Source organism: Salvelinus fontinalis, chromosome 31 (genome assembly GCF_029448725.1).
Source record: "Salvelinus fontinalis isolate EN_2023a chromosome 31, ASM2944872v1, whole genome shotgun sequence".
NCBI lineage: Eukaryota > Metazoa > Chordata > Actinopteri > Salmoniformes > Salmonidae > Salvelinus > Salvelinus fontinalis.
Window position 1 is genome coordinate 23,241,715 of NC_074695.1, and position 19,831 is coordinate 23,261,545.

A 19,831-nucleotide genomic window follows, 5' to 3' on the forward strand; every position below is an offset into this window, starting at 1 on the left:
TCTCGTCAACGTCGTTTTGTTATTTTGTAGTTTTGCAAGTGTTTGTTTCGTTTCGTGTTGCCATCTTTATCGTTGTGTTAATAAAGATGGCTTATTTCCCAAAGCCTGCGTTTTGGTCTGAGGATCCTTCTCTCCTCACCTCTTCCGAGGATGAGGAGAGCGTCACCCGTTACAGAATCACCCACCAACAAGCTAAGACCAAGCGGCAAGGGAAAACGAAACGGAGTAAGGGACAGGAGAGAAAGGAGCAATGGACATGGGACGAGGTTTTGGATGGAAAGGGTTGCTACACTTGGGAGGAGATCCTAGCTGGTAGAGATCGCCTCCCATGGGAACAGGTGGAGGCATTGAGGAGAGCAGAGGCTACCTGGGAGAGGAACCGGAGCTATGAGGGAACGCGTCTGGCACGGAAGCCGAAAAAGCCCGTAAGTAATTCCCAAAAATTTCTTGGGGGGGGGCTAGGAGGTAGTGGGCCAAGGGCAGGTAGGAGACCTGCGCCCACTTCCCAGGCTTACCGTGGAGAGCGGGAGTACGGGCAGGCGCCGTGTTACGCAGTAGAGCGCACGGTGTCTCCTGTACGAGTGCATAGCCCAGTGCGGGTTATTCCACCTCCCCGCACTGGTAGGGCTAGATTGGGTATTGAGCCAGGTGTCATGAGGCCGGCTCAACGCGTCTGGTCTCCAGTGCGTCTCCTCGGGCCGGCATACATGGCACCTGCCTTACGCATGGTTTCCCCGGTTCGCCTACATAGGCCGGTGCGGGTTATTCCACCTCCCCGCACTGGTCGGGCAACCGGGAGCATTCAACCAGGTAAGGTTGGGCAGGCTCAATGCTCAAGAGTGCCAGTACGCCTCCACGGTCCGGTATTTCCGGCACCACCTCCCCGCCCCAGCCTAGTACCTACAGTGTATACACTACGCACTAGGCTACCAGTGCGTATCCTGAGCCCTGTTCCTCCTCCACGCACTCTCCCTGTAGTGCGTGTATCTAGCCCGGTGCCTCCAGTTCCGGCCCCACGCACTAAGCTACCAGTGCGTCTCCAGAGCCCTGTACACACTGTATATTCTCCCCCTACTAATCCTGATGTGCTTGTCCTCAGCCCGGCGTCACCAGTGCCGGTACCACGCATCAGGGATAGAGTAGGCTCTGAGAATACAGTGTGCCCTGTCCCTGCTCCCCGCACTAGTAGGAAGGTGCTTATCATTAGCACGGTGCCTCCAGTTCCGGCACCACGTACCAGGTCTACAGTGCGCCATATCCGGCCAGAGCCATCCGTCTCCCCAGCGCCATCTGAGCCATCCGTCTCCCCAGCGCCATCTGAGCCATCCGTCTCCCCAGCGCCATCTGAGCCATCCGTCTCCCCAGCGCCATCTGAGCCATCCGTCTCCCCAGCGCCGTCTGAGCCATCCGTCTGCCAGGAGCCTGCAAAGCCGCCCGTCTGCCATGAGCCTGCAAAGCCGCCCGTCTGCCATGAGCCTACAGAGCCGTCAGCCAGACAGGAGCCGCTAGAGCCATCAGCCAGACAGGAGCCGCTAGAGCCGTCAGCCAGACAGGATCTGCCAGAGCCGCCAACCAGACAGGATCTGCCAGAGCCGCCAACCAGACAGGATCTGCCAGAGCCGCCAACCAGACAGGATCTGCCAGAGCCGCCAACCAGACAGGATCTGCCAGAGCCGCCAACCAGACAGGATCTGCCAGAGCCGCCAGCGAGCCATGAGCAGCCAGAGCCGTCAGAGCGCCATGAGCAGCCAGAGCCGTCAGAGCGCCATGAGCAGCCAGAGCCGTCAGAGCGCCATGAGCAGCCAGAGCCGTCAGAGCGCCATGAGCGTCGAGAGCCGTCAGCCTGCCATGAGCGTCGAGAGCCGTCAGCCGGCCATGAGCGTCGAGAGCCGTCAGCCTGCCATGAGCGTCGAGAGCCGTCAGCCTGCCATGAGCGTCGAGAGCCGTCAGCCAGCCATGAGCATCGAGATTCGTCAGTCAGCCATGAGCTGTCCTTCAGCCTGAAAAGGCTGGATACCCAGAACTGCCCATCAGTCCAGAGCTGTCTCTCTGTCCGGAGCTGCCTTTCAGTCCGGAGTTGCCCCTCTATCCTGATCTCCCTCTCTATCTTTATCTACCTCTATAGTCTTATCTATCCCTCTGTCTTGGTTTATCTCTCTGTCCCGGTATTGTCATTATTAGATATGTTATTAGGAGGATTTTGTGGGGGAAGTAAGAGGGTGGACATTCTTGAAGGGAGGGGGCTAGGATGGATTATGGTGGGGTGGGAACCGCGCCCGGAGCCTGAGCCACCACCGTGGTTAGATGCCCACCCAGACCCTCCCCTAGACTTTGTGCTGGTGCGTCCGGAGTTCGCACCTTGTGGGGGGGGGTACTGTCATGTTCCTGACCTATTTATGTTAGTTTTTGTGTGTTAGTTGGTCAGGACGTGAGGTTGGGTGGGCATTCTATGTTATCTGTTTCTATGTTGGTTTCGGTTTGCCTGGTATGGCTCTTGATTAGAGGCAGGTGGTTTGCGTTTGCCTCTAATTAAGAGTCATATTTAGGTAGGGCATTCTCACTGTTTGTTTGTGGGTGATTGTCTCCTGTGTCAGTATGTTTGTTCGTACCACACTGGACTGTAGCGTTTGTTTGTTTCGTTTTCGTTTCGATGTCGTCTGTTACCTGTACGTAAGTTTATGTTTAGTTATGTAAGTTTATGTTCAGGTCTCGTCAACGTCGTTTTGTTATTTTGTAGTTTTGCAAGTGTTTGTTTCGTTTCGTGTTGCCATCTTTATCGTTGTGTTAATAAAGATGGCTTATTTCCCAAAGCCTGCGTTTTGGTCTGAGGATCCTTCTCTCCTCACCTCTTCCGAGGATGAGGAGAGCGTCACCCGTTACAAACTTTAAGATTAAAACACATCCGAAGTAAAGAGAAAAGGAAATATGTTACCAAACAAGAAGGAGAGGCCAGACATATGTCTCTGTGAAATAGCATAAAGACAGAAAAAGCCACCGATACGGGCCAGAGAGTATTCTAAGCGAAGGAGAGAAACTGACACTCCGGATAAAGTGTAACAATACAGACAGTAGCCATGGAAAAGTTCTAGGGAATATTCCTCTTATCACATAAACTTGTAATGTTTGGCTGATGAAGCCAGGGTAACAACTACATTTTAAAATCTACTCAACACATCTCCCATTTGCATACATTGTCACAGAGATGGCAAAAACAGCTTCCCTGGGCTCTGATTGTGATTGCACACCAATTAACACGGTTCACATGGTGACAGCCATGTAGGTCTCTAAATCGAAATGAATGTGTTAGATAAGGAACTTGTTGAAGTGATGAAATGTTGAGATGTGATGTCCAGCATAAGTAATGAGCATCGAGATACTAATTCCTATTTCCATTATTAAATGGAAACCTATAATGGAATTACATGTTACAGCTACAAAGGGCTTACAAGGTACAGATACAGGGGCACAGCTATTAGAGTCCCAGCAGATTTAGAAGGCATAGCTGCAAGGGACTTAAAGGGGACTTTCAGGTTGCAGCAACAGGGGACCGTAATGGGGCACAGCTAGATGGAGAGGGAGAGGGCACAGCTAGAGAGAGAGGTAGAGGGCACCGCTAGATGGAGAGGTAGAGGGCACAGCTAGAGAGAGAGGTAGAGAGCACAACTAGAGAGAGAGAGAGAGAGAGAGAGCACAGCTAGAGAGAGATAGAGAGAGAGAGAGCACAGCTAGAGAGAGAGAGCGAGAGAACACAGATAGAGAGAGAGAGAGAGAGAGAGAGAGAGAGAGAGAGAGAGAGAGAGAGAGCGAGGTAGAGAGCACAGCAACATGGGACTTACATGGCACTGCTCGGAGGTAGAGGTTCTCCCGGATGACCTGCTGAAGCTGACTGTCCATGGATCCTGGAGTAAAACACTTACTCAGATACAACCTGAGGTCCTTACACAATACAGAGCCTGAGAGGGAGAGAGGGGAGAGAAAGGAGAGAGAAAAAGAAATAGAGGGGAGAGAGAATCGGAAGGAGACGAAGACATACAGAAAGAAATATCAGCTCAACAGTCAAAAACTGACGAAATGTCAAAATATTTGTATACCCCGTCAAAAAGAGAGTGTCAGCCCAAGCTAACATTCCCAAATAGAAATGAGACTGTATCGCTACAGTAGGTTTGATCTCCCCCTATATCATTCCTACCCCTATCTAAAACACAATACACTCCTACAAAAACATTTGCTACTGTATCTAGAACATAAAGGGAACCTAACATGTAGGACCCTTTCCCTAGAGGGTTCTACGTGAAACCAAACAGGGTTATTTTATGGGGACAGCCGAAGTACCCTTTTGAACCCCTTTTTTTCTAAGAGTGTACATTTCCTTCTAAACACTTGATCAGCCATTCAGAGTACATAACATGGCATTTCCCAGCCTCTCATGCATAAAGTAATAACACAGAGGCAGTGCTATAAAACACAACAGTATGGTGCTGTCACACAGCAGGCTGGGCTGATGGTCAGGCACTTATTCCACTCTCTGATCTATTCATTTCATCTCAAGTGCTTTATGGCCTCTGATGACAGGTCAGTTGGTGTTACGGATGGCCTGAATACGTCTTCCTGCTTGTCACACTGACGGACGACCCCCCTGCTCCTGCTGCTGCTGCTCCCCATCCCCTTTAATCTAGCCTGGCCCAGATATGAGTATGATATGATATTAAAACGTCACTGTAATAAAACGTTATTAGCACAGGCAGTCTCCTACACACACGCATGACCGGCCACATATGGTCAGTATGACGTGCAGCTTTCTGGGAGTAATAATGAGAGGCTTTTGCTGGCATTGTGTAACAGCTGTCCAGCATTGTGCTTTATTATGAATATAAAAAAATACATCAGACTAATGATGTGGCATAGACTGTAAGTAAAATGTTGCTTTCAAATTGCCATGTTGTTTTCACAGAAACAACAGAATGCCCTAGACAAAAACACATATGATGAACATCCATGACCAATGCATCACCACAACACAATATGCCACATATCAATTAAGAAAAGTGTTTCCCTACACTGTGCTTCTGCTCTCAAGGTTGTCCTGTCTGGGTTGGCGCCTCCCCTTGGGTTGTGCCGTGGCGGAGATATTTGTCGGCTATACTCGGCCTTGTCTCAGGATGGTAAGTTGGTGGTTGAAGTTATCCCTCTAGTGGTGTGAGGGCTGTGCTTTGGCAAAGTGGGTGGGGTTATATCCTTCCTGTTTGGCCCTGTCCGGGGGTATCATCGGATGGGGCCACAGTGTCTCCTGACCCTTCCTGTCTCAGCCTCCAGTTTTTATGCTGCAGTAGTTTATGTGTCGGGGGGCTAGGGTCAGTTTGTTATATCTGGAGTACTTCTCCTGTCTTATCCGGTGTCCTGTGTGAATTTAAGTATGCTCTCTCTAATTCTCTCTTTCTTTCTCTCTCTCGGAGGACCTGAGCCCTAGGACCATGTCTCAGGACTACCTGGCATGATGACTCCTTGCTGTCCCCAGTCCACCTGGCCGTGCTGCTGCTCCAGTTTCAACTGTTCTGCCTGCGGCTATGGAACGCTGACCTGTTCACCGGACGTGCTACCTGTCCCAGACCTGCTGTTTTCAACTCTTTAGAGACAGCAGGAGCGGTAGAGATACTCTTAATGATAGGCTATGAAAAGCCAACTGACATTTATTCCTGAGGTGCTGACTTGCTGCACCCTCGACAACTACTGTGATTATTATTATTTGACCATGCTGGTAATTTATGAACATTTGAACATCTTGGCCATGTTCTGTTATAATCTCCACCCAGCACAGCCAGAAGAGGACTGGCCACCCCTCATAGCCTGGTTCCTCTCTAGGTTTCTTCCTAGGTTTTGGCCTTTCTAGGGAGTTTTTCCTAGCCACCGTTCTTCTACACCTGCATTGCTTGCTGTTTGGGGTTTTAGGCTGGGTTTCTGTACAGCACTTTGAAATATCAGCTGATGTAAGAAGGGCTATATGAATACATTTGATTTGATTGGATTGGATTGGATAATTATAGTGTCTGTCTGTCAAAAACATTAACAGTGTTGGTACCTTTAATCCTCTTGTGTCACAATGGAGGGATCATTTACCACACTTATTTACTCTCACATCATATCATTAGTGTTATAAAGCCTGACAACACAATGGAGTCCCTGATGGCGTGAACTGTGGAGGAGAATGTGGAGGAGGAATAGAGGGAAGGGATGGGGAGGAGGAGTAGGAGGAGGGAGAGGAGGAGGGGAAGGGGGAGGAGGATGAGGGAGGGGAAGGGGGAGGAGGAGTAGGCCTACATACAGTACAGGCAGTACAGCAGCACCATACAGCTCAGCCCATCCATCTCTGTCCACAGTACATGCAGTCGGAATACCCAGGGAGAGAGGTTTACCTGGCCGCCTGGCTCACAGAATGATTATGGATGTACCAGTGGCAGAGGGACCAGGAGTACTGCTGGCGATTCAGACGTCAATCTACCCCAGCAAGGCCATGGGGAGCCTCGGTCAGGTGATATAGCGGTGACATATTGCTCTATTCAGACCTAACAAAGACATCCCTCCCTATAAATATCAAGGCTCTTCCTGGGTGACAAACAACTGCATCGTCACATGCACACAGCCCTCTCTGGACTCTATCATGTGTAATCGGGAATTATAACACTTCCCTCCCCGGTTCCCAACCTCAGACCCAATGTTTTGGGATCTCCGGGCAAATTGAAAAGAACTTCAACACCAGAATGTTAAGTGTGCCAAGTTAGTTTTTTCAGTAACAGTGATTATTCAGCAATGTTTGAACAACCACTTGGGTAGAGTGTTATTCTATGAGTTGCCTGAGGAACGCAGTGTGACCAATCCCATAGTGTTGTCATGTGAAGGAGGAGTTGAGGTTGACAATGCTGTTATGCATGTACTGTATAAGATGTTTGAATATGCAACAGACATGAAAAAACAATTCCCCCTCAGACAAAGTCTATAACTCAATTTGGTTAAATCGGGTTAAGAGGTAGAGGAAGCAGCAGCATTCACAATGTGTCCCCAGACCAAGGAGTAAGTTACCACACTGAGCCTTACAGCACCTGGTGAGACGGTCTTGATGCGGATGGGATGGAGGCAGGAGTGGAGGACCCCCCGGACATCTCCTAGTGTCATCCCTAACACAGGGGTTCCCCCAATCTCAAGGATTACGTCGCCCACTGTGAGCCCGCCCCCAGGGGCTGCTGTGACGAATGGGAACTCTCCATAGTCGGCTCCACCGCCCACTGCCACGCCCAGATCCCCCGAGGAACCAACCAGGGGGATGAAGCTATCCTGGACCTTGGAGTGCCAGTGCAGCTTCCCCACGGCTGCCTTAGACATGGCAAATGAGCTGTGGAGGGGAGACGGGGAAGGGGTGGGGGGCAGGATGAGAGAGAGATCTAAAAATTTCAAGCAGACAACTTAAGAAAATTAACAACAGTGAAAAATGGTTTGATGAAGAATGCAAAAACCTAAGAAAGAAATTGAGAAACCTATCCACTGAGCCTACGCCTTCACTATTGTGAATCAGTAAAACAATACAGAAATACACTACGGAAAAAGAAGGAACAGCATGTCAGAAATCAGCTAAATGTAGTTGAAGAATCCATAGAATCTAACCACTTCTGAGAAAATTGGAAAACTCTAAACAAACAACAACACGAAGAGTTATCTATCCAAAACAGAGATGAATGGATAAACCACTTCTCCAGTCTTTTTGGCTCTATAACAAAGAACATTTACATGATCAAATACAAATCTTAGAATCAACTATTAAAGACTACCAGAACCCACTGGATTCTCCAATTACATTGAATGTACTACAGGACAAAATACAAACCCTCCAACCCAAAAACCACTGTGGGGTTGATGGTATCCTAAATTAAATTATAAAATATACAGACCACAAATTCCAATTGGCTATACTTAAACTCTTTAACATCATCCTCAGCACTGGCGTCTTCCCCAATATTTGGAACCAAGGACTGATCACCGCAATCCACGAAAGTGGAGACTAATTTCACCCCAATAACTACCGTTGGATATAGGTCAACAGCAACATTGGATAAATCCTCTGCATTATCATTAACAGCAGACTCGTACATTTCCTCAGCGAAAACAATGTACTGAGCAAATGTCAAATTAGCTTTTTAGCAAATTACCGTACGGCAGACCAGGTTTTCATCCTGCACATCCTAATTGACAAACTAACCAAAACAAAGGCAAAGTCTTCTCATGCTTTGTTGATTTCAAAAAATCTTTCGACCATATTTGGAATGAGAGTCTGCTATACAAATTGATGGAAAGTGGTGTTGGGGGAAAAACATACGACATTATAAAATCCATGTACACAAACAACATGTGTGCGGTTAAAATTGGCAAAAACATACATTTCTTTCCACAGGGCCGGGGGCTGAGACAGAGATGCAGCTTAAGCCCCACCCTCTTCAACAAATCAAATCAAAATGTATTTGTCACATACACATGGTTAGCAGATGTTAATGCGAGTGTAGCGAAATGCTTGTGCTTCTAGTTCCGACCATGCAGTAATATCTAACAAGTAATCTAACCTAACAAATTCACAACAACTACCTTATACACACAAGTGTAAAGGAATGAATAAGAATATGTACATAAAAATATATGAATAAGCGATGGCCGAACGGCATGGGCAAGATGCAGTAGATGGTCTAGAGTACAGTATATACATATGAGATGAGTAATGTAGGATATGTAAACATTATATTAAGTGGCATTGTTTAAAGTGGCTAGTGATACATTTATTACATACATTTTTTATTATTAAAGTGGCTAGAGATTTGAGTCAGTATGTTGGCAGCAGCCACTCAATGTTAGTAATGGCTGTATAACAGTCTGATGGCCTTGAGATAGAAGCTGAACAGGCAGTGGCTCGGGTGGTTGTTGTCCTTGATGATCTTTTTGGCCTTCCTTTGACATCGGGTGGTGTAGGTGTCCTGGAGAGCAGGTAGTTTGCCCCCAGTGATGCGTTGTGCAGACTTCACTACCCTCTGGAGAGCCTTACGGTTGTGGGCGGAGCAGTTGCTGTACCAGGCGGTGATACAGCCCGGCAGGATGCTCTCGATTGTGCATCTGAAGAAGTTTGTGAGTGTTTTTGGTGACAAGCCGAATTTCTTCAGCCTCCTGAGGTTGAAGAGGCGCTGCTGCGCCTTCTTCACCATGCTGTCTGTGGGTGGACCATTTCAGTTTGTCCATGATGTGTACGCCGAGGAACATAAAACTTTCCACCTTCTACACTACTGTCCCGTCGATGTGGATAGGGGGGTGCTCCCTCTGCTGTTTCCTGAAGTCCACAATCATCTCCTTTGTTTTGTTGACATTGAGTGTGAGGTTATTTTCCTGACACCACACTACGAGGGTCCTCACCTCCTGCCTGTAGGCCATCTCGTCGTTGTTGGTAATCAAGCCTACCACTGTAGTGTCGTCCGCAAACTTGATGATTGAGTTGGAGGCGTGCATGGCCATGAAGTCGTGGGTGAACAGGGAGTACAGGAGGGGGCTGAGAACACACCCATGTGGGGCCCCAGTGTTGAGGATCAGCGGGGTGGAGATGTTGTTACCTACCCTCACCACCTGGGGGCGGCCCGTCAGGAAGTCCAGGACCCAGTTGCACAGGGCGGGGTCGAGACCCAGGGTCACGAATACAAATTCCATCTAGACACCGTTGCCCTAGAGCACACAAAAAACTATACATACCTCGGCCTAAACATCAGCTCCACAGGTAACTTACACAAAGCTGTGAACGATCTGAGAGACAAGGCAAGAAGGGCCTTCTATGCCATCAAAAGGAACATAAAATTCGACATACCAGGATCTGGCAAAAAATACTTGAATCAGTTATAGAACCAATTGACCTTTATGGTTGTGAGGTCTGGGGTCCACTCACCAACCAAGAATTTACAAAATGGGACAAACACCAAATTGAGACTGCATGCAGAATTCTGCAAAAATATCCTCTGTGTACAATGTAAAACAACAAATAATGCATGCAGAGCAGAATTGGGCCGATACCTGCTAATTATCAAAATCCAGAAGAGAGACGTTCAATTCTACAACCACCTAAAAGGAAGCAATTCCCAAACCTTACATAACAAAGCCATAACCTACAGAGAGATGAAGCTGGAGAAGAGTCTCCTAAGCAAGCTGGTCCTGGGGCTCTGTTCACAAACACAAACAGACCCCACAGAGCCCCAGGACAGCAACACAATTAGACCCAACCAAAAAGATAATTACTTGACACATTAGAAAGAATTTACAAAAAACAGAGCAAACTAGAATGCTATTTGGACCTAAACAGAGAGTACACAGTGGCAGAATACCTGACCACTGTGACTGACCCAAAATGAAGGAAATCTTTGACTATGTACAGATAGCTCATAGCCTTGCTATTGAGAAAGGCCGCCGAAGGCAGAACTGGCTCTCAAGAGAAAACAGGCCATGTGCACGCTGCCCACAAAATGACGTGGAAACTGAGATACACTACCTAACCTCCTGCCAAATATATGACCATATTAGAGACACATATCTGCCTCAGATTACACAGACCCACAAAGAGTTTGAAAACAAATCCAATTTTGATAAACTCCCATATCTACTGGGTGAAATGACACAGTGTGCCATCAAAGCATTTGTGACCTGTTGCCACAAGAAAATAGCAATTGGTGAAGAACAAACACCATTGTAAATACAACCTATATTTCTGTTTGTACTTTAACTATTTGCACGTCATTACAACACTGTATATAGATATAATATGACATTTGAAATGTCTCTATTCTTTTGGAATAGTGTTTACTGTTAATTTTTTATTGCTAATTTCACTTTTGTTTATTATCTATTTCACTTGATTTGGCAATGTAAACATATGTTTCCCATGCCAATAAAGCCCTTAAATTTAAATTGAATTGAGAGAGAAAGAGAGAGAGAGAGAGAGAGAGAGAGAGAGAGAGAGAGAGAGAGAGAGAGAGAGAGAGAGAGAGAGAGAGAGAGAGAGAGAGAGAGAGAGAGAGAGAAAGAGAAAGAAAGAGAGAGAATGAGACAGACACAGAGGGAAGGCAGTGTCACTCACACAAAGGTGTGATTTCATGTCTTTAAGCTCAGGATTTCATTGCCCTGAAATAGTTTTTAACACAGAAGTTATCTAAGGCACTGTTGAAAAAAGGTAAAGAACTCATACTCATACTTAATACTCATAATTGATAAGGGGTAATTTGATACAAATCAAATATTTCATATAAATTGACAGCTAAGTGTGGTTTTTTTAATGATTCCAGTAAGGAATCATCGTGATTGGGCCTCCTTCATTTCCACTATGAATTGCACTTACAGTAATATGCATCTATAAATCGTCTTGTCAGACATGAATAATGAAGACTATTCCATGTTCACTGAAGCTCCTGTTGAGGTAATGTCTGCTTTAGATTCACATATCGCAGCCTATGGAAATGAGTATGCACTGCAGGCAAAACATTGCTGTTCATAGGACATGTTGTACTGTAGGCTATGTGATTTACATCATTCACCACTGTCTAGAATTCCATAAGAACAAAATTGTAAGTTAAGTGTGATGCCTCTTCCAACAGTTGACTTTTAAAGGTCTTTGTTGAGAGCCAGTGAAGTGACAGATGGGCGGCTCAGAGAGAGGGCAGGTGCTCCTACACCGTGACAGAGAGAGTGCCTTGGTCTGACAGGACTGGAGCAGCCATGTCACACGGTTACACAGGACACACACTGATCTTAGACACAGAGAGAGGGTCGCATTAAACACACCAGAGGGACGGGTGGGTGCATGGATGAGAGACTTTGTGAGACAGTCAAACATAAAGATGGACTCTAAATGAGATACACAACACAGAGAGACTGACATATAATGAAAGACAGGAAAGATAGAAATATAGGAAGGACAACTCCACAGATCCCCAATGTGATGTTTATCAGGGAGGGGAAGAGAGCGGGGAGTGAGAGCTGGAAATAGAGCGAGCGGGGTGTGGGGGGGTGGAGAGAGAGGGGGGAGAGTGGGGGAGAGGGAAAAAAGAGAGAATGGGGGAGAGAGAGAGGCACTACACAGCCTGGGGTTGGCAGTGGAGTCGCCGGTTTGACCTTGCAGGGCGACAGGAGCCAGAGCTTGATTACAGTCTGGTCTGCTCCATGGGGGAAATAACAGCTATTTTGTTCTATGTTTCTGTTGGTCCAGAGACAAGTGAGTCTGTGAATTTAATTGATAAAAAGCAAAGTCATGAGTAGGTGCTGTTTCTGAATTTGTTTTGAGATATTATGCTTATTTCTTAATTTATCCCTAATTGTCCTCTCTGTGCCCTCACTCTCTCTCTCTCTCTTTCTGACGTGCTGAGAGACCTTCTGCAGCTGAAATTGTACCTCCCAACCACCCATCCTTCCACCCATACACAGAGTACACACGAACACAACCAATAAAACACATGCACCAAATACAGAATGAACACAAAAAGAGGCATTGTCAGGCCATCTGATACAGAACGAAAATAATAACGCACAACAAATTGTATTAGTATCGACATATGTGATCTGTACATATTTCTGTGAGCAGTACCCTGACTCCATCATGTTTTAATACAAGTTCAATAAGCTTTGAGATCCCAAGTGCTCTATCTATCTTCTTAGCTATACATGCTCACGCTAAAAATACCAACTATCCTATGATGTTTGGGTTTTGCATGGCTCTGGCTGTCGTCTAGATTCACCAGGGTTGCCCGCTGTGGTGTGGTGTTCTGGTGTGGTGGCTGCTATCTTGGTCTCTTACCTTCAGTCGCAACTGTGTCAGCTCTGGTGAGGCTCCGAGTCTTACTGTGCCAGTCAACACAGCTTAGTACAAATCAAATCAAATTTTATTGGTCACATACACATATTTAGCAGATGTTATTGCGGGTGTAGTGAAATGCTTGTGTTCCTAGCTCCAATAGTGCAGTAGTATCTAACAATTAACAACAATATACAAATCTAAAAGTTAAAGAATATATAAATATTAGCACGAGCAATGTCGGAGTGGAATTGACTAAATACAGTAGAATAGAATACAGTATATACATATGAGATAAGTAAAGCAGTATGTAAACATTATTAAAGTGACTAGTGCTTCTACCCCCAAGCCATAAGACTCCTGAACATCTAGTCAAATGTCTACCCAGACTGTTCACATTGCCCCCCCCCCCCCCCCCCCTCCACACCACTGCCACTCTCTGTTGTCATCTATGCATAGTCACTTTAATTAATTCTACCTAAATGTACATACTACCTCAACTAACCGGTGCCTCCGCACATTGACTCTGTCCCGGCACCCCCCTGTATATATTGTTATTTTTTACTGCTCCTCTTTAATTACTTGTTACTTTTATCTCTTATTCTTATCCGTATTTTTTGAAACTGCACTGTCGGTTAGGGGCTCGTAAGTAAGCATTTCACTGATAGGTCTACACCTGTTGTATTTGGCGCACGTGACTAATACAATTTGATCTGATTTGATTTGATTAGTGTTCCATTATTAAAGTGGCCAGTGATTCCATGTCTATGTATACAGGGTAGAAGCCTCTAAGGTGCAGGGTTGAGTAGCTGGGTGATAGCCGGCTAGTGATGGCTATTTAACAGTCTGATGGCCTTGAAATAGAAGCTGTTTTTCAGTCTCTCGGCCCCAGCTTTGATGCACCTGTACTGACCTCGCCTTCTGGATGATAGCGGGATGAACAGGCCGTGGCTCGGGGGGTTGTTGTCCTTGGTTATCTTTTAGCCTTCCTGTGACATCAGGTGCTGTAGGTCGTGGTGATATGTTGGGCAGACTGTACCACCCTCTGGAGAGCCCTGCGGTTGCGGGCGGTGCAGTTGCCGTACCAGGCGTTGATACAGCCCGACAGGATGCTCTCAATTGTGCATCTGTAAAAGTTTCTGAGGGTCTTAGGGGCCAAGCTGAATTTCTTCAACCTTCTGAGGTTGAAGAGGCGCTGTTGCGCCTATTTCACCACACTGTCTATGTGGGTGGACCATTTCAGTTTGTCAGTGATGTGTACGCCAAGGAAGTTTAAGCTTTCCACCTTCTCCACTGTGGTCCCGTCAATGTAGGGGTGTGCTCCCCCAGCTGTTTCCTAAAGTCCACGATCAGCTCCTTCGTTTTGTTGACATTGAGAGAGAAGTTATTTTCCTGGCCCCACTCTGCCCCACTCTGCCCCACTCTGCCCCACTCTGCCCCACTCTCCCTAGACTGTTTCTAGTGCTGTGTGTTTGTACTGAAATATCCTTCTTCTTTCAACTGGTTATTCATAACAATGTTGCCCTAAGAAACAAGAGAAGGTTGTTTTCTATGAACACATGATACCTCTGACTGGGTACAGAAAAATGTGTGCTTGTCCCTGTCCTGTCCTGTATGTAATATAACAAACAGTAAAGAAAACCTGACATTAAACATAAAATATTTTGAATAGATATTTTGATCAATTTCATCCATAGCCACTTAGAACATGCGTCTGGTATTCATTAAAAGTGGTGTGTTTCTGTGATACTCAGAGACTGAGAAATTGGCAATTGAGCTAATCTGACATAGCGTTAACGATATGGGCGATATACAGTGCCTTCAGAAAGTATTCAGACCCCTTGACATTTTCCACATTTTGTTAGGTTACAGCCTTATTCTAAAATGTATGAATTCATCAATCTATCAATCTATGCACAATACTCCATAATGACGAAGAAAAAATGTTTTTTAATAAATTGTTGCTAATTTAAAAAAATTATAAACAGAAATATCACATTTACTTAAGTATTCAGACATTTTACTCAGTACAGTGTCGAAGCACCTTTGGCAGCGATTACAGCCTCGAGTCTTCTTGGGTATGACGATACAAGCTTGACACACCTGTATTTGGGTAGTTTCTCCCATTCTTCTCTCCAGATCCTCTCAAGCTCTCAAGCTCTGTCAGTTTGGATGGGGAGTGTTGCTGCACAGCTATTTTCAGGTCTCTCCAGAGATGTTAGATTGGGTTCAAGTCCGGGCACTGGCTGGGCCACTCAAGGACAGTCAGAGACTTGTCACGAAGCCGTTGTCCTGTTGGAAGGTAAACTTTTGCCCCAGTCTGAGGTCCTGAGCGCTCTGGAGCAGGTTTTCATTAAGGATCTCTCTGTACTTTTCTCCTTCATCTTTCCCTCGATCCTGACTAGTCTCCCAGTCCCTTCTGCTGAAAAATATCACCACAGCATGATGCTGCCACCACCATGGTTCACAGTAGGGATGGTGCCAGGTTTCCTCCAGATGTGACACTTGGCATTCAGTCCCAAGAGTTCAATCTTGGTTTCATCAGACCAGAGAAACTTGTTTCTCATGGTACGAGAGTCTTTAGTTGCCTGTTGGCAAACTCCAAGCGGGCTGTCATGTGCCTTTTACTGAGGAGAGGCTTCCGTCTGGCCACTCTACCATAAAGGCCTGATTGGTGAAGTGCTGCAGAGATGGTTGTCCTTCTGGAAGGTTCTCCCATCTCCACAGAGGAACTCTGGAGCTCTGTCAGAGTGACCATCGGGATCTTGGTCACCTCCTTGACCAAGGCCCTTCTCTTCCGATTGCTCAGTTTGGCCGATTGCTCAGTTTGGCCAGCTCTAGGAAGAGTCTTGGTGGTTCAAACTTCTTCCACTTTAGAATAATGTGCCTCGACACAATCCTGTCTCGGAGCTCTACGGACAGTTCCTTTGATCTCATTGTTTGGTTTTTGCTCTGACATGCACTGTAAACTGTGGGACCTTATATAGAGAAGTGTGTGTCCAATCAATTGAATTTACCACAGGTGGACCCCAATCAAGTTGTAGAAACATCTCAAGGATGATCAGTGGAAACAGGATGCACCTGAGCTCAATTTCGAGTCTCATAGCAAAGGGTCTGAATACTTATGTAAATAATGTATTTCTGTTTTTCTGATTTTTAATAAATTTGCACAAAAGAAATACAGTTTTTGCTTTGTCATTATGGGGTATTGTGTGTAGATTGCTGAGGATTTGTATTTATTTCATATATTTTAGAATAAGGCTGTAACTTAACAACATGTAGAAAAAGTCAAGGGGTCTGAATACTTTCTGAAAGCACTGTTGGTACCGGTGCCATTAGACTTTTAGATCAAACTTTGGAACGCTATAGGCTACCAACTCAGTTCCAATTGCATTTGAAAGATGCTACTCTCCAGTTAGTATATTGACTCTAAACTAAATATGTATTTAAATATTTAATTCATTTTTTAAACTATAGTGGCTGCCACACCCACCAGGGGCCAAATCTAGGGTGGCTCCATATCTATATCTTTTCAGGGTATATACTACCTCGGTGGTGTCACGATCGTTATATGGTGGAAGAGAGGAGGATCAAGGCGCAGCGTGAGAACAATACATCTTCTATTTGTTGAAGACGAAAATGAAGAACACTTAAACAAACTACAAAACAACAAACGAACGAACGTGACGCTATAAACAAATAGTGCAGACACAGGCAACTAACATAGACAAAAACCCACGAAATACCCAATGAATATGGCTGTCTAAATATGGTTCCCAATCAGAGACAATGATCAACAGCTGCCTCTAATTGAGAACCAATCTAGGCAGCCATAGACATACAAACACCTAGACTAGACTAGACACTGCCCCATAAACATACAAAACCCCTAGACAATACAAAACACATACATCCCCCATGTCACACCCTGATCTAACTAAAATAATAAAGAAAACAAAGATAACTAAGGCCAGGGCGTGACAGTACCCCCCCCCCCCCCCCCCCAAAGGTCCGCAAAACCTGACACAGAAGGGGAGGGTCCGGGTGGGCCTTCTTACGGCGGCGGCTCGGGTGCGGGACGTGGACCCCACTCCACCATAGTCAATACCCGCTTTGGTGGCGCCTCTGGAGCGAGGACCCTTACAGCGAGTCCCAGACTGAAGACCATCCTAGAGGGTGCCACTGGACGGAGGGGCAGCTCCGGACTGAGGGGCGGCTCCGGACTGAGGGGCGGCTCCGGACGGAGGGGCGGCTCCGAACGGAGGGGCGGCTCCGGACTGAGGGGCAGCTCCTGACTGGCGGGCGGCTCTGGCAGCTCCTGACTGGCGGGCGGCTCTGGCGGCTCCTGACTGGCGGGCGGCTCTGGCGGCTCCTGACTGGCGGGGGGATCTGGCGGCTCCTGACTGACGGACGGCTCTGGCGGCTCCTGACTGACGGACGGCTCTAGCGGCTCCTGACTGACGGACGGCTCTAGCGGCTCAGGACAGACAGGCGGCTTTGACGGCTCAGGACAGACGGGCGGCTCTGACGGCTCCGGACAGACGGGCGGCTCTGACGGCTCCGGACAGACGGGCGGCTCTGACGGCTCCGGACAGACGGGCGGCTCTGGCGGCGCTGGGCAGACGGGCAGCGCAGGCGGCGCTGGGCAGACGGACAGCTTAGACGGCGCTGGGCAGACGGGCAGCGCAGGCGGCGCTGGGCAGACGGGCAGCGCAGGCGGCGCTGGGCAGACTCTGGCCTGCTGAGGCGCACAGTAGGCCTGGTGCGTGGTGCCGGAACTGGTGGTACCGGGCTGGAGACACGCACCACAGGGCGAATGCGTGGAGGAGGAACAGGGCTCTGGAGACGCACTGGAAGCCTGGTGCGTGGTGTTGGCACTGGTGGTACTGGGCTGGGGCGAGGAGGTGGCACCGGATAGACCGGACCGTGAAGGCGTACTGGAGCTCTTGAGCACCTAGTCTGCCCAACCTTACCTGGTTGAATACTCTCCTTAGCCCGGCCAGTGCGGCGAGGTGGAATAGCCCGCACTGGGCTGTGCTGGCGAACCGGGGACACCATGCGTAAGGCTGGTGCCATGTACACCGGCCCGAGGAGACGCACTGGAGACCAAATGCATTGAGCCGGCTTCATGGCACCTGGCTCGATGCCCACTCTAACCCGGCCGATACAAGGAGCTGGGATGTACCGCACCGGGCTATGCACACGTACAGGAGACAACGTTCGCTCTTCCGCATAACATGGTGTCTGCCCATACTCTCGCTCTCCACGGTAAGCACGGGGAGTTGGCGCAGGTTTCCTACCTGACTTCGCCACACTCCCCGAGAGCCCCCCCCAAGAAATGTTTGGGGCTGCCTCTCTGGCTTCCAGCCGCGCTTCCGTGCTGCCTCCTCATACCACCGCCTCTCGGCTTTAGCTGCCTCTAGCTCTTCACGAGGGCGGCGATATTCTCCAGATTGTGCCCAGGGTCCTCCGCCGTCCAGAATTTCCTCCCAAGTCCATGAGTCCTACGATCGCTGCTGCTGCTGCCTTTTACCACGCTGCTTGGTCCTTTGTTGGTGGGTTATTCTGTCACGATCGTTATATGGTGGAAGAGAGGAGGACCAAGGCGCAGCGTGAGAACAATACATCTTCTATTTATTGAAGACGAAAATGAAGAACACTTTTTTTTTTTTTTTTTTTTTTTATCCCATTTTCTCCCCAATTTTCGTGGTATCCAATCGCTAGTAATTACTACCTTGTCTCATCGCTACAACTCCCGTACGGGCTCGGGAGAGACGAAGGTCGAAAGCCATGCGTCCTCCGAAGCACAACCCAACCAGCCGTACTGCTTCTTAACACAGTGCGCCTCCAACCCGGAAGCCAGCCGCACCAATGTGTCGGAGGAAACACCGTGTACCTGGCCCCCTTGGTTGGCGCGCACTGCGCCCGGCCCGCCACAGGAGTCGCTGGAGCGCGATGAGACAAGGATATCCCTACCGGCCAAACCCTCCCTACCCCGGACGACGCTATGCCAATTGTGCATCGCCCCACGAACCTCCCGGTCGCGGCCGGCTGCGACAGAGCCTGGGCGCGAACCCAGAGACTCTGGTGGCGCAGTTAGCACTGCGATGCAGTGCCCTAGACCACTGCGCCACCCGGGAGGCCGAAAATGAAGAACACTTAAACAAACTACAAAACAACAAATGAACGAACGTGACGGTATAAACAAATAGTGCAGACACAGGCAACTAACATAGACAATAACCCACGAAATACCCAATGAATATGGCTGTCTAAATATGGTTCCCAATCAGAGACAATGATCAACAGCTGCCTCTAATTGAGAACCAATCTAGGCAGCCATAGATATACAAACACCTAGACTAGACACTGCCCCATAAACATACAAAACCCCTAGACAATACAAAACACATACATCCCCCATGTCACACCCTGACCTAACTAAAATAATAAAGAAAACAAAGATAACTAAGGCCAGGGCGTGACAGGTGGCAAATGTTCACAAAGTTTACCATTGAGTTCAGTTTAGCCACGCACCACTAGTGTACAAAAGAGAGATTATTTTTCATTCCTCCATATAAACACAGAAATCATGGTAAATGGTGTTTATTTTGTCGGTTACTAGTTGCAAAAAAAATGGTTTAGAAATTATGACATTTGTACCCTTTGGTGTCAAAATTGACCCGTTTTGGCACTTTTAGGGTTAAATGATTATTAACAACACATTGATAGCAGCTAATGGGGATCCTTAATGAATACAAATACAATGGGCAAAAACTGGTTGAATCAACATTGTTTCCACGTCATTTCAACAACCAAAAATGAAATGTGATGAAGTTGAATCAACGTGGAAAACTGATTGGATTTGCAAAAAGTCATCAACGTAAAGAAATGTAGCATTTTTTTTACCAAACTTTTAACCTAAATCTGATGACAAGGTGACCTTTTTGGTTGATTTCACGTTAGTTGGGTCGGCAGGTAGCC

General features: G+C 47.4%; 1 pseudogene; it reads right to left on the reverse strand.

Moving 5' to 3' along the window:
- Positions 1-19,831, reverse strand: part of LOC129829852 (membrane-associated guanylate kinase, WW and PDZ domain-containing protein 1-like) — a 69,224-nt pseudogene that overhangs the window by 39,235 nt on the left and 10,158 nt on the right.